Source organism: Acanthaster planci, linkage group LG13, assembly GCF_054643075.1.
Source record: "Acanthaster planci isolate LZ-2023a linkage group LG13, COTS_SCS, whole genome shotgun sequence".
In the NCBI taxonomy this organism is placed as follows: domain Eukaryota; kingdom Metazoa; phylum Echinodermata; class Asteroidea; order Valvatida; family Acanthasteridae; genus Acanthaster; species Acanthaster planci.
The window spans coordinates 14,032,583-14,048,735 of record NC_141789.1 but is presented as its reverse complement, the minus strand read 5'-3'; the positions used below and the strand labels follow the sequence as shown (position 1 = coordinate 14,048,735).

Genomic DNA, 16,153 nt, shown 5'->3' with positions numbered 1-16,153 from the left:
GAATTTCTTGAGGGTTCAAAGCACTGAAAGGCCGTCTGTACTGCGATTGTCACTAGAGATCACGGAAAGAATCGGTGGACTGCCCCCAGTGGAAATACAAGAACGAAGGCGGAATCAATATCGATTTGCCACAAGAGGGATTAACCTTTGACCTTTTGAGAGGAAGAATAAACAAACACTTGGCCTCCACTTCCAAACGCTCATTACAAGTAAGATCGTTTGTAGAGCAAAATATTCTTGTCAAAAGTTAGTTACAATGATCACCACAGCAATAACTGTCCGCTTCAGTTTCTTTACACAAAGTTAACAAAATGCGTGTGTTCGAAGTTTTGTCTGCTGGGTGCTTAAAATATCAAGAAACGTTTAGGACAGATATATACATTTCTGGCTCTATAAAGCGTAACATTCTGTGGATGCATAGAAATTGGATAAATGAAACAAAGGAACTCGGCTCTGAGGGTGTCATTATTTACATCCACGATTTACTACTTCAAAATGGAAAGAAAGAAAAAAACAAAAACAAACAGGTGGTGTTTCGTTGCAAATCTCGCTTAAATTAATGGCACGTTCGTTCTTGAAAACCTTGATAAGCCTGTCACACTCAGAATATTTGCGTACATTTTGCAACTGTGAGAAAAGGCATGATGACTGAAAACACTCTAATTGATGATGGTTGACGTTAGGTGACAGTATAGATGATACATAAAGTAGTTTATGAGGCACTTATCCTGAAGCGTGCATTTGCTAATATCCATTGAAGATGCTCCTTTGTTAAGTTATTATTTTCTGAGACTTGACACTGACTGACTGGCGCAGTGCTACGAGTGAATTATGCGGTGCAATTACACAACCTTAAAATTTGGCTCGCAGATTTTTTCTAACACGGATGGCACGAGTTGAATGCTCCCTGCCAATCTCCAAATCGATGCCATATTAAGCAAATTATCGACGGCGATGCACGTCATTGTGGCAACTTAAGAGTCAATTTTCGGATTAAGAGACTTATTATTCGCAAGCCCTCTCAGAAAGGCTAATTAAGAGGAACGAAAAGGCTCAGAATTTGTAAGCGTAAAGAACACAGGAGGCACTGCATATCATTCGCTGTTCAACCCTTTTGTGTACCTATCCTGTTCCTTATTAAGTTCCATACTTTGCCTACATCTGCACTTCAATACACGGTTTACACCTCGAGTTCTACATTTCAGTGAATTCTGTCTCTAACTCGCAACTATGCCCAATTTAGTGAATTCTGTCTCTAACTCGCAACTATGCCCAATTACAAATATTTACGACCCCCACTGTACCATTTTATCGATGAAATTTCTTTATAAAATGATCACTATAATTTTGGGAGAGCGGAATATATAAGAGTCTGAAATACAAAATAGACTGTGGCGCCCTCTTGGGTCAGAACTAGTGGCTTGAGTATTCTCATAATACTCTTCGCCGTGGCCAATAATAATTTGGTAAACACGTCATCTGAGAAGTGTAAATACATAAACATGTACATGTACACGTACAAAATATGCAAAAGGGCCCTGGAAAGCAGGAAAAAATACTTCGATTAATGTTTGTAAGAGCAACTGACCGTGCTCGCATCACTCGGAAATTATGCGCGAGGCCTACAATGCGTGCGAAACCTCTGATGTGGACACTAATCAAAATGCTGCATTTCCCAAACCTTCAATTAACATCCAGTGAAAAGTAAACTTTCGTTACGATTGTTCCTTTGACCAGTAAACAAACTCCGCTGGGGCGATAAAAAACCACTCATTAACGGTGGATGATCACGAGAAGACGCTGTCGCGTTCGGCTGGCGCAGACCCCGAGTGAATGAGCCACCCAAGTGCGCGCGCACAGGGGCGATTCTTCGGTCATCGGTCGCTGGACAGAGCTTACATCCTGTACATGGGACGGCAGGAAACTTTGTATCTCACCCGTCGGTTTGACAAAAACGCTAATCAAGCTGATTCACCCTGGGTGATTCTCTATGGTTCCACGCAGGCGAATGAATTCGGCACTTCCGAGCCAAAGTTGATTACTATTCACATCACTGAATTGGTGCAATTATGGCGTAACATTCCTTCCTGCACCAGTTACGGTTGATACACTCTTCATCTGCTTACTCGGCTCGGTTGTTTGGGTGAGGAAAGCTAATCCTTTGGTATTAGGCCTGACATATAGAGGATGATACCGAAACAGAATTAAGTGAATTTCTTCTGGCCAAACTTATGACACTGAAAACTTAAGCTGTTGTTAAACCCTCATGACTTTGCATTATCATATAAAATAATCCTGCCATGCATGTACATATCCTGGTGATTTCGCACAGTCTGATATACTGTAATACTCCTAGCTTGAAGAAGTTGCACTGTGCGTTTGCAAACAAGTAACAACCTTTTACATGAGACCTGTATCATTTCTGAAACAATCTAACACTTCGTACAACGAAGTCCCAATCTGTTGTGACTTGAGAAAAAAAACACGCATGGGTGGTCTGTACTCATTTAACGAGTTAATGGGGATGTAGGTCTTAACCTAAAGACTGCTGTACTCCGGACCCAGGGAAGCCTTGTAAAAGGCCGGGAACTCTGGCACCCTGAAATTACTCCTCCCCCCCCCTCACGCGGGTATGGACCGTCCGATTCGGATGTTATTTACACGCCAAACCAGGCCTCCGTTTGTCTCTCCTTCCCATCAATGGACGTGTCTGCATGACTTTGGCCCTTTGTGTGTGGGAGTTCTTTTCACGCGCACGGCCCCGTCGGCCTGAAGGTAGTGTGGTCCCCATCGGCGAGTAATAACCTGACTTGTCACGCTATCTGTTATGTTCCAATGTCACTCGGTGTCCATATCGGCAAGGTGTAACACAATAAACCTTGAATTTATGTTGTGCATGACAACCTCTTTGCAAATTTTCTGCTATAGCCAAAGGAAGCAGGTTTGTGTAACCGTGGATTAACTGTAGGCCGCATTAGGAATGGATAGATGACGTCATTGATGTCTGCGAAGACCATTCTTGCTCAGTGTAGAGGTAGCCAATGGATGATGAAGATATCCGTTCGCGCAGAGAATGGCTACAAAAAATGTGTTTAAGATGCAGTAAAACCTCGCGTGCAAGGAGATTAAAAAGGGACCGGCATAGCAGCATGCTCCACTGAATTTATCAATTCCTTACCCCTGCCGGTTGTCATTCCCCCCTCCCAACAATTCCAGCGCATTAGGCCAATTGTTGAAACAAGAAGCGTCCCATGTTTGGGGAAGCTCATTGAATCGGCCAATTAGGTTAAGGTCTTTTGGTCCACGAAATTAGAGAGCCGCAGTTAATCGTTGGGTAAACAGTGTCAACAAGTTGTCTTTCTGAAAAAAAAATGGGGGGGGGGGAACAGACGATGCCTGATTCTATCGGGAGAGCCATCCGTGATTCACCCCCAAGAGACCCGTGGACAAAATTGAAAAGTACAGGTGGGACTGCAGGAGCTTACAGGGAGCCCGCCCTGAGCGGGGTTGGGTCCATTGTGGGTCCGGAGACATTGCGGTGCCAGGCCAGAGGGCCCACCATTCCACCCTTTTTTGGGCAGGCTTTGGCGGTGTTCACTTCCCTGCTTTGTGGTGTAAGGTCACTTAATAAATTGTCCGGACGATACGGTTGCTAACGAGACAAGTGATATTCGTTGTGAATACACCCCCCCCCCAAAAAAGAGAATAAAATATGATCTACAAAGGCAAAAAAAATGACCACTAGTTGACGAGAATAGTAAATAATAGACGATGTTGAACGAATAGAAGTACACCTAGATTCCAAGTACTTCTGCTATTCCAAAAAATGGCATAGAGTGGAACGCCGCTATAAAGAACACGACGGGGTCCACGCTAAATTTAGCGAAAGGTCCGTGCGTGACGTCACCACGCAAAACTCTGACGCATCGAACACCAGATTCGTATGGATACGCTGCAAACAACACGTGGTGTGCGGTGGCGTGGCACACGATGCACGTGTGTAGTACATGTTTATAGATATGCCTACTGAGCACATTTTCGCGACTTCGTGTATCATCAAGAAATTAGTCTTTGAGGAACCGCCGGCACACCTGCGTGATGACATTGATGGAGTAAGTACAATGGATTTTCCTTTTATTATTCCACACTTTACAGGAATGAAATTCATGGGCCCAGTTAGCTGGTTAGTAATAGTTAGTAGTACTCGTACTAGTCGTAGGCCGATTTCTTCAGACTCATTTGCATTGAGCATGTTGAGAGTGATGAGAGTTATTGAGACCATGGAGAAAGGAAAAGACCCGTGTTGGGACAAATCCTACATGTAGGCCTATAACGGTTTCCCCGACGTATATTTGTTCAGGTTGTGTAGACAGAAACACGAGAAGTTGTGAGTTATTAACAGAAATACAGACATAAAACGACTGGTTTATTTACGTAATGAACCCTTGGAAGCCATCTTGCCAACTCCCGGGTAAGGCTTTACCCACAATGCACATTATAGACAAAACATTACACTGGCGTGACTGGCAAACAGTTCCGTTACAGGACTAGGATCGACACCACGGGTGCCTACACTCACTGGTTACAGTACATGTGCATGGCCCATTTCTATGAAAATGACATGAGTAACTTCACCCTGCTAAGATTTTGCACACATCTTGTTTATCCCTCAAGTCGTTGGGTCTGATGCTCCCTGTACTAGTACTAGGCCATCCCATGATAATAATATATGTAAGCCCAACAAGCTCAACTTGACTTTGGCATGCTGTGCATATTTGAATTTTTGAAATGATGATTGACGCGACTGCATCAGGATGATGTAGATCAGTTAATAATAGTCTGAGCAACTTAGACTCTACGAATTGTCTTTTTAAAAGATTTGGATATGGTCCGGCAAAACATGGCAATGTGCATACACTGTAGGCGTATACTCATCAGTCATGTCAGTGTGAAGTCGCTAACTTGGTCTGGAATCAACTCGCTTCAAGTCAACTCCATTGCACTGTCAACTTGGTCCCGGATTTAACAGCGACCCACAGTAAGAGTCTATGTGGTGATGGGTTGAAACATGGATGTTTTGCTCATTTGAGGAAAGAAATATTGTTACAGTGTGACTGAAAAACCTTAGGTTTTTTGTCATTTTTCCCTGTGTTTAGATTTGGCAAGGCCTCATTGCCAGGTGAATATACTGCCATGGCTGCTGCCTACATGAACATTGAGGCTGGCTAGCGTCATTGTGCAAGTGGACTGACCGATGATATCTCCAAAGTGAAGAGGCAGGTTACATCATAAGTAGGACAGGTAAGAGTCCTGTGTTTCATATCATTGCTGGCTTTCTGCAAGGATGAATCTGGGAAAGGGGGGGAGGGGCCAATTGGGCTCATGTCCTAAAAAGGAGCAAAAATTGTTTTCTTTTGAAAAAAATGAAAGGATCTTTTTGGCCTATTTAATTTCCCTTCTTTTGAAAAGTGGAAATGTAGCCTAACCCCTCAAACAACTTTAAAAATAAAAAAAAAAATTGGGCCCCCAGAATCAAGTTTGTCCCCATCCCCGAAAAACCCTTGGGTGCTTGTGGCTAGCTGTTAGGGCAACCCTGACCTAGGGATGGTTGTGTGCATTGTGTCAACCAAGCAAGACGATAGGGATGAGGTTAAACCCTTGTAACCAGGGCAAGCTAGGTGAATGCACCCACTATACTGGAATTTTTCACATTTTCCTGGCCTAAAGTTCCTTTTCCTTTTCATGACAAATTATCATTGATCAATGGTCCATATTTCATGAGACATGTTCAAGGAGTAATTTGGGTTTCACAGTTTTAATAGTAAAACTCATGAAATGAAGTGTCTAATCACAGACATAAAATACCTTTAGACCGACAACAGCAGGGGCATAATTAAAGGAAAGTCTCCATTTTTAATAACTACGAGTAAATGGCTGCCTTGTCCCCTGGGATTTCATGATTTGCTGTGCAGCACTGCTCTACATCAAAAAAGATGGATTGGGGGCAACTGTGGCAATTGTCCATTATTTGGCCCTGTTGGTGTTTTCATTAAAGTTCTAACCCGGCACAGTTCAACTTTTCTTCCTCATAATATTGCCCATTATTACAAGCCATTAGTAGAAGCCAAGGTGCACGTTATGTGAAATTCAGATAAATTCCTAACACCCCTATTGTTTAGTGAATATTTTGAAAAGTAAATTTAAAATGTTTTCTCAAGTTTTATCTGATAGAGCACTGAGAACTGTGTTTCCAAAACATTTCAAAACTAAAGTCTAAAAATTAAAATCACATACATTATGGGAATTTGGTCAGGTTTTTGAAGGTGAGCAATGAATACGGACAAAAATTTCAGTTTTCAGAGCTCTTATTTAAAGAAGGATCTACCTTAATTTTGACAAATATTAAACCAAAACACAAAAGGGACCATGTTGTAAACACTTAACAGTATTATCAGTCACCATCCAAAATTTCTGATTTGTATCCAACTAAACAGAGTTGCGCACACTGTTGAAATATTTCTGCCCACACAGTCGGGATCAATCGTTGATTTCTGTACTAGTGTAGGAGCTTTTGGTCCATAGATATTGTAGGTTTGTGGTCTTCCCTGATTGACGTTACAGTATTACTGTAAAACAGCACCCTCACTTGTTAGGAAAAGGGAAAGGCAATTTTAAGTGTTTAAAAATTGCACTTTTTGTTTCACTAAACCCTCAAGGGATGTCTGGAAAAGTATTGTTAACGAAGCGTACAAATCACAAATGCTTTCAGAAGTAATGGGCCAGCAGTGTCAAAGGAATCTTCTTGTCATAGTTCATCCTCTGACATGAAAATGGATAAAAAGCAATTGACACTAACAGTTTATTTTATGAAATAAAAGGGGTAAAAAAAAAACAATGGGCGTACAAGGATCCTGTAATTTTTGAAGAAATGTCTCAATTTCTGCTGCAACTTAGTTCCTTTTGTGATTAATTTCTTCCCCAGACCTCCTCATATGAAAGCTGTGGGTATGCCCCAGGAGAAGCAGACCATGATGCTGATGAGAAGAGCGCCCTCGCCTCCTTCAACCTGGAGAGAAGGAAGGAGGACAAGATCCTATAGGACTTCACAGAGATGATTCGTGGGAATGTCAAGGAGAGGAAGTAACTCAGATAGATGCCAGTCCACGCCTCCATCATTGAGGAGGAACAGTTTCCAAGATTGCATGAGGGATCCTCTTCAGAATCTTAGGCATTGATTCACAAAAAGGCAAGGAAAGGACTCAATCTTCTCAGAGATGCAGTTCCTTGCTTCCACCTTAGTGATGGAGCACGTCTAGCTGCATTTGTACACTACTCAAAGGACCAAAGGATCATACATAGTGATTAATAATTGAAACATATGGTATTCACATTGCAAAAAATGAGCGTCACTTAAATTGGCTATTTTCTGGGATCAAAACAAGAAACTTCCGGTACAGAGTACTGAAGTCTTAAGAAACTGAAATAAAACTTTGGTCAGCACCTTGTCCAGGTCTTTTACAGCCCTGAAAATGATGTATAAAAATTAAGTTTAATCAAGTAATGTTAGAGCTCTGTTTATGAGTTAGAATGATATCGTGGTAATGTGGAGGCGCTGTTTATGAGTTATAATGATATCGTGGTAATGTGAGGATGCTATTTATAAATTAGAATGATATTGCGGTAATGTGAGGGCACTGTTTATGAGTTAGAATGATATCGTGGTAATGTGAGGGCACTGAGTGTGAGTATATTCTGGTAATGTGAGGGAGCTATTTGTGATTCTGAATCACAGAAATGAAGTACTTTGAAGATGTATGTATCTCAGCATGAACAAATTACATGTAACCGTCAAGATCCTTTTATTCAGGAAAATAATGCAATGTCTGACTTGTCTGTTTGCAAATCTTCCCCAAAATCACATTATTATTATCTGTAAAAAGATGATTGACACAAAAAATTTAAATTTGTGGTTGTCAGGACATAAAAAAACAGCTTCACAAAATGGTAAGAGGTCCAACATTTCAGTCACTTTTTCTCAAAATGTCCTCAAGTGAGACACATACATGTACATGTACATCATTTTACCACAATAGGGTTGTATAGCACTGGCCAGTCTCATGTCATTGCCCCCCCCCAAAACTCTCTAAGACACTCCCAGTCTCTCACCCCCTTGCCTCAGAGTCGTCCCATCCTTAATTTATGTGCAAAGGGAGTGAAAGGTGGCCATTTTGAAGTTGTGCAATACCTGAGCAATACACATCACCCAATGCTTTTTGACCCTTCCAGCTAATTGGGCTCTGAAACGCAACAAACCAATTGCATTGTCTCACATTTTATGGTGCTCAACCAAGCATGAACATGAGCTTCAGTGTACAATAAGTAAAGTCATTGAGGTGCACACCTGGCTGAAATTTTCAAAGACAAATGTCTGATCCTTAATTTTTTTTGAGTAGTGTACATGTATATTGGTATACAGTACAATGCTGCTACAATGAACAGGGAAGGGTCCCTTCACAATGCTTGGTGTAGCATACCTCCCAAACTATTGCATTTTCAATGGTACTGTTACAATCCTCGCATTTTCATAGGCCTAAAAATCAAAATGTTCTGATTTCCATAAAAAAGGGGGAAAAGTTCTGGCAAAGAGGGTGCTATTTGCTAAAATAGAGAGGGTGCCATTTCCTATGTTGAAATGTCAGTTGTTATACATACATGTGCGTGTTCTTGTTCGTGTAAAACAGATTCTCTTGTGCGGCTGCTTGTTTTGCTATGGGCTCATAACATGGCTGTTCCAATTTCGGAGATTATTGACATCTTAACTTTTGAGTCACTGTCATTAGTCCTCTTTTTTTTTTAATTTAAAACAAAATTTGTGATGTTCAGTAAATGTGCGCAGAAAATGTGGGAGCCAAGAGGCATGTTCCGTATACCACATTGTTCAGTATAGTGACGTTGTACTGTACTTACATCCAAATTATTCATGACTTCAGAGGTACTTTGTAAATTGAATAGACAATTGGTCAGTTTGCTTTGAAGAAAGACTTTTGTTCGCCTTTAATTTGTTTCTTTACATTGTAATGCATTGACTCATTAATGCACTTTTAAAATATTCATGTTTACATATAAGTTATCAAGATGCTATACATGTACTTCAAAATTTGCAAATAATGACCATTTGGAAAGACTCTAGACACTTTGATACTACTTCTTTTGAGGACTAAAAGCTTGCAACTATTGCATGCTTTTAAAAATTCGATGGTGTTCCCATTCAGGCAGCCCAAATACCAGCCCTGTTCAGTCAACCCAGTGGCTGCTCTGAACCTCACTTTTAACAAGTTCGCCCCCGGAACAGAGATATTGACAAATGGGAAGAACCACCGACATAGGGCTGGATAGCTCAGTTGGTAGAGCACCGGTACAGTGTTCCAGAAGTTGCAGGTTGAAATCCTGCTCCAGTCAATTTCTTTTTCCGTCTTCATAATTTTTTCCTTGAACAAAATTCTATGTGCATTTTGTATTTTCCAAGTTGTACATCCCCTTTGCCAGAGCATTAGAAAAAAGTCTTTCACTTAAAATAATCACAAACCTGCAAGTCGCAAATTGCTGGCTCAGTGCCAAAAGGTCATTACTGCAAAATGTAATTTTTGATAACACTTTAAGGGCCTTACTCTGTGCACGAAAGAAATATATGATTTATTTAGTTAGTTTTTAGTCTCGAAACTAGTTTTTGGTGGCCAACATGTTTAAATTTTAACCAATTCTGTTTCTCAAATTAATGTTAAATTCATTCAAATTTGAAAATATCACCTTGCAAAAATGCTTTGTGTCTGTGTGAAACAATCGTCATTTATTGCTATAACCAACTAATTTCTATTTGCAAGTGAAATAAATGCTCATTTAAACTAGCAGAACAACTTGTTTGTACATGTATATCTATTTGTAAAACTGTAGTACTTTGCCTCGTGACCCTTCTCCTAATCTGGACCATGTTACACTGCCAGAGTTTAACGCACATCTGTTTCCATCTTTAGAGTTTACATTGCAGCCCCATCCTAAGCCCTGCCAGTTTTCTTCCAAGCTCCTTATATAAGGTTCCCTCTTCAAGCCTTTCAGTCTCAATCTTATATGGGCTACAATAAACCCAACAGCAATATGGAACATTAAGAAGCTATGTCCTTCAGCCCCGGGATCCACAGAGCTCTAATAGTCCCAAGCCCTCAGCCATCCACTCTACCCTTCCTATCAGCTCTCAGACTTCCGGCCCCTAGGACTTCCACCCTTGCACATCTCCAGTACACAGTTTGGCTGAAAAATATTCTAAGTCCAAACAATGGAAGGTTTAACATTTAGAAACGAGCACATTTCATCAAGAAAGTGCCGTGGCATAGTGGTTAAGGACACTAACTGCTATGCACAAGGACCTGGGTTCGATTCCAGGTGGGCATGCACAATTTTGTTAAAAAACTTAGTAAAAAAAAAAAAAAAAAAAAAAAAAAAAAAACTCCTTTTCCGGGGACCCCGGGATTCGAACCGGGGTCCCCTGGCCTGGCAGTCAGCTAGCTAACCACCAGGCCACAAGCCTCTTGATAGATATAATTTCGGAACATATATTTAAAGGTTAGGATTGCGCAATCTCAAAAAAGGTCAGAGGGCACAGGCATTTGCATGTATTTAAATAACAAAACCAGACATTTCAATGTTAAAAGACAGAGAATACACAAAATATTAAGACCTTGAATGCGTTTCAGTATATTTAGGTCAAACATATTTGCAAACTTTTCTGTATTTACACTTCCAAATGCTCAGTTTTATATCATGTAGGTGTCACTAAAAATTCAACTGTGTTGGTTGAAACCTGAAGACATAACTTGGAGAAAGATTCTGCTAGGATTGAAACATCAAGTCCTCTGAAGTTTTCAAGGTAGAGAATATTTCACAGTTTTCGATATCTTGCTATAAACATTTAAATTTGTCAGCTTTTCTGATTTCATCTTTATGTTCTCTTCTCATTAAGCACAAGTATCTAAAAAAGTTACTCTCATCCCCACAGCTAATTTCAATCTACTAAGTTTCTTAATTTCTGATGTATTTTCTTAAGCTTATTTATTTTGTCAATTTCTATGTACCAACTTCTCTTAATTAATGTAATTTTTTAAAAAAAGCATGGAATAAACGTTTTCTTGAATTGAATTGAATATGTCAGATTTTGCTGATTTCGTCATGATTTGTACAGCGCAGGCTATGTAATCAGCTTGTCTTATTAGGCCTAACACAGGGAATGAACATTCCATTATGGCTAAGAAGTCCACATGGGAATGCGCGGTAGATTTGACATGAAGGAATGTCTTGGTAAGTTTCCATGTGCCCGCGGAAGATAAAGTCCAATGGGAACACGGCTATGGTGCATCAGACTTTTACATCTGCTGTCGTATGTTGCATCTGGTGGAGTTAGGGTCAAGGTCAGTATTTGCAAAGTGATACAAGCAAATTTTAACTCCTCTGCCAAAGGTTGTAGACTGCTGGCCCTCTTTGATTCCACAACCTGACCGTCTTGCTTGGACCTTCATCAATGTTCCATGAGCAGATATTTTGACAATAAGGGGCTTGATCTGCAAAATTAAAATAATCATAAAAGAGTTAACCAATTCACCATTAATAATAAAAAGAATTCTTTTTACAAGACAAATATTCATTTTCAAATTGTTTTTAAGGAGCTGCAAAAACCCTGTTCAAAGATTCAATAATGTGGCTTTCATCATTAAATTTGGGGGAAAATTATACCCTAAGACAGGTTTACTATCGGTTATGTTCTCAGCCATAAAATATTTGTCATCATATCTACAAAGTGTATAACATCCGGCACTGTGCAGTCTCTTTAGTTTTTAATTTAGTTCTCTAAGACAACGGAAATTAACACAGAACTATACATTTTTGGGGATGGCTGCACCGAGTGGCAACTTCAACTTTATTTTAAATAAGGAAAGATTTTCAGCTGAAGCAGATTATTATGCCTGATCTTCCTAACCCTATAGGGAAGGGGAAGATTATCTCCCCCCACACATTGACATAACACCTTCCATCGCTTTCCACCCCACTCAGTCCCCTCCCCCCCTTCAAAAAATGTCTTCCCCGCTTTTTTCCCTTTCATGGGTGGAGGGTGAAGCCACCACAGCTGCCTAATTGCAATCAAATCAGAAGGGTTAGCAGGTGTCAATTACATGTATGTGTGCTGAGCATGATGTCATATCCAGACTTACATGACTCCATCGACCAGTCATCTCTTACCTGATTGCCAGCTGCCAGGTGTGTATGCAGGTGTGGAGTCCAGCATCAAAGTGTGCCAATGCAATGCAGGCGTGTAGGGTGCATTCGATTACATGGCAGACCTGGAAAAACAGCAAGCTATCACAATAAGAGAAACTCAAACTAAACTGAAGAATCTTCAATGGCAAAGTTGCAGGGAACTGAATCAACAGGGACTCGCACACCAATTTTACATGTAACCCCCCCTATGATTGCCCCTTCCAAAAATGGCCAAACTGAAAAACTAAAGGATCTTAGAATCACATTCTGTGTATCTCTGTACTCTGTCTGCAGCCTGTCTGACATCTTTTTTGAGTTACTTGAACTAAATGGTGCACTTTTTCAAACATTAAAAATTGACCAAGTTTTTCTGGACAAGTGAGGGCGCTTTTGCTTTGATGAAAATCCAGGAAGACATGGTTCAGGTTGCATGTTTTCATGTTCCAATTCTGAACCCCAAATTTGCTATCTGCTGGGAACATTTCTGTGAAAAAAATTTTTGCTGGATTATTGCCATATACTTACACAGCAATAAATTGCCAAAGAAAATGAAATATGCCATGCACGTACATGTAGCAGTGGTTAAAAAAATCTAGAATTTTTCTGTGCACAAATCAGTGCAACACTGAGATTCAGTTCCTTGGATGACATCATAGTTCTGCTCATGAATATGCAAATATGCATAAGCATAAACCCAAAAAGCATCAAAATATGGGTTAAAATTGCCAAACAAAAATTTAAAATAAGGTTAATTGGAACCCAAAGATGCAATTTCAAGCCTTTTAGTAAAATTTATAAAAATATTTCTATTTCCTTGTTACTTTAAATGAGACTTGAAAACCATGAACTAAAGTTTAACCAAAAAAAGAGCTGGGGGGGGCTGTGGAATCACAGCTCAGCCAAAACTTGATACTTCTCCACTGCCGTGTTCAATGTAAATGTAGGCGGGCCGACTAGAGCAGAAAACCACACTCCAGTTATGTGGAACAGTACATGATGCGTAAGTTGACTTGTCTCTTCTGATCTGCTTCACTGAGTATCATGGCCACACTCGATGTATGAGGCCAAATTAAATGCAAGGAATTTGAAAAAGTTTAAGACCACCAGGAATGGTGGGTGAATTAAACTGCTGGGTGAATTAATCAAAAAGGCAATTGAGAAATACCTGTATGTGGCTGATACCGATCACGGCCGGGGAGCTTTATCCTAATATTTATGCCTTCCTCCACTTGTTTCTAGTTTAGGAGTCCTGGAGCAGGGCCAAGTATACAGAGGTATAGTCCATTAGTCTGGCCCTAATGAAGTTGAGTCTCCAACGTGCCACTCTTCGACGTTTCCTTGACTTTCTTCATCCATCACTGCCACACCTCTTTGCTGAAAAACTCTGAATTCATTCAGTTACAGTAAATAATGATATTATAAGCTTCAAAATACATGCTACTGATCACCTCTGTGAACAATTTTGCTGTCATGAAATTTAAAAACCTGAAACTCAAAAACGACAGCATCCAGAAATTGGCACAAAATTCAGCTGACTGTTCCGTATTTGTGGCACACTTGAACAAATCTCTGAAAATCCCACATCCCACATAAGAAGTTCTTCAAAGATGATAAATTATAGTAAATTAGCCCTAAATATGCATACATGTACAAACTTATTTTCAGAAAAACAGGCCTAACGTTAGTAGTTACTTTCTTCACCGTGGGTACATTTTCAAAGCATTCATTTTGCACTTCAAAGAAAAAAATAATAAAAATGGAAATCAGGTCAATAGACCCACATACAGTCCATGATTGATGTAATTGGAAAGGCTTTGGAACTCAGTACAGTACACAGTGACAGTAGCAATGATGCAGGCCTATGTGGGCCTATGTGATCATCGACGAAGGCCTATTGAAAGGTAGACCCATAAACAGGGCCCAACGTATACTCCTCCGTCATATGCTGGGCTCTGTCTCGATTCATAGGGATTTCTTTCGACAAACTTTATCTGGGAAATCCGGGGGCATAACTAAACATCTGCTTGCTAAAATGTGTCAAAACTTGCTTGGAAGATTTTTATTCATGATTCAGCCAAGTGCCTGCCTTCAAGGGTTGACAGGACTGAGTTGACTTGGGACCAAGTAGATCTGAGACGAAATTGACTTGAAGCGAGGTGATTCTAGACCAAGTTGACAACTTCACACTGATAAGTATACAGTGTGTTTACATTGCCATGTGTCGCCGGATCATATCCAAATCTTTAAACATGTTAAAAAGGCAATCCGTAGAGTCCAAGTTGCTATGACTATTATTGACTGATCTACATCATCCTGATGCAGTCGCGTCAATCATCATTTCAAAATTCAAATATGCACAACACAGCATGCCAAAGTGAAGTTGGGCTAGCATTATTGATTATTTATGACCTTGTCGGGCTTATATCATTATTATGGGATGGCCTAGTATTACAGCTGCACGTGAGCACATCATGACACCCAACATGGAGCTACATAGCTGCATGCACCAAACGACTTGCTTGGGAGGGATAAACAATTTGCAAGATGTGTGCTAACTCCAAGTGGGCATATAAAATTATAGGCCTACTAAAGTTACTCATGTCATTTTCAAATGGGCCATGAACATGTACTGTAGGCGTTCCTAGTTCTACTCATTGGAGAAGTGGTCTCAAGCTCAACAATGTCTTTTCCTTTCTCCATGGTCTCAGGAACTAGGCCTGTCAAGTAGAAGTGTGGAATAATAAAAGCAAAATACATTGTATGTACTTACTCGATATCACGTAGGTGTGCCAGCGATTCCTCAGAGCCTTATTTCTTACGTGTTGTCTTGATGGTACACGAAATCGTAGAAATAATCGGATTAAAGCGACCGCCATGCGCTCGGTACACTACCGTCACTCAACCTGCACGTATATGTACAGTACATCTGCCCTCGCACCCACGTGTTGTTCGTGTGTGTCTAGTCCGTAGTCGGTCCGCCATATCCACGTGTTCTATCTACATTATGAGTTTCGATGCAGCGTGAGAAATGGGTTTGCAGGTACACCATGGAATGAATATATTTTGGGCGAGGTATGGTTCTTAAAAGAATCGGTGAGTATAAACTCGACGTTTTGGGCCAGTGTGCTCTGGCCGCCCCTGGAGAGTGCGGCCAGAGTGCTTTGACCGTCCTCAAGAGACCGGAGAGTGCGGCCAGAGCCAGAGTACCAGTGTGGCCTGAGGACGGCCAGAGCACACTGCTGGCCGAAACGTCGAGTTAACACTCACCGGTTCTTTTAATTAAGAACCACACCTCGCCCAAAAGAGATTGATTCCATGGTGTACCCGCAAACCATTTGTCATGTGCTTCCACAATGCAAAGCTTCAAATCATACTGACGCTGTTTGAGTTTTGCGTAGTGGTCCAGTGTTCCAATTCAAGGAAAATTCTCTGCCACACGGAGGCGCATAAAAATCACCCCTGTGGATTCCTTTGAAAAGAGGGGTCTGTTTGGGCCAAGAAATTTTGGGATTGTGTCAGTATGGACCAGGATCATCTCTGTAGATTCAGGGGCACCCATCTCGGGGCAAAGCAGACAAAACTGTGATTGAAAATTTGTCAGAAGGGCTCCAGGAGGTAGGTGGGGGATGTCATTTGAAAAATGGCTGCTGAGAAGACTTGGGAACATTCACTTTTTTGGGGGGTGAGTTTATTTTGGGCGGATGATTAAGTTCATTGACACTTGTTAACCGACTAAAATTGAAAATCAAATGAAATATGAAGGACCAAATAGCACATTGTTTTTTGTTTGAGAGGCCTCAGGGACTTCAGTTGCCTGCAATGGGGCTCCAAACTTTGTTGAGTTTTAACA

At 40.7% G+C, this 16,153-nt stretch overlaps 2 long non-coding RNA genes across 3 annotated transcripts; one reads left to right on the top strand and one right to left on the bottom strand.

The window, feature by feature from the left end:
• Positions 1 to 3,867: 3,867 nt before the first annotated feature.
• LOC147797017 (uncharacterized) lies at positions 3,868 to 9,914 on the top strand. The gene is made up of 3 exons (XR_015427521.1): positions 3,868 to 4,112; positions 5,157 to 5,301; positions 6,983 to 9,914. It is a non-coding gene; the product is annotated as an uncharacterized LOC147797017 (long non-coding RNA).
• On the bottom strand, positions 9,025 to 15,909 carry LOC147797016 (uncharacterized). 2 transcript variants are annotated; one of them, XR_015427523.1, is made up of 5 exons: positions 15,571 to 15,909; positions 15,074 to 15,300; positions 13,469 to 13,685; positions 12,286 to 12,386; positions 9,025 to 11,609 (listed from the first exon to the last, which is right to left on the bottom strand). It is a non-coding gene; the product is annotated as an uncharacterized LOC147797016 (long non-coding RNA). The 2 variants fall into 2 exon arrangements; XR_015427522.1 differs by having other exon boundaries at positions 15,596 to 15,908.
• Positions 15,910 to 16,153: the final 244 nt, after the last annotated feature.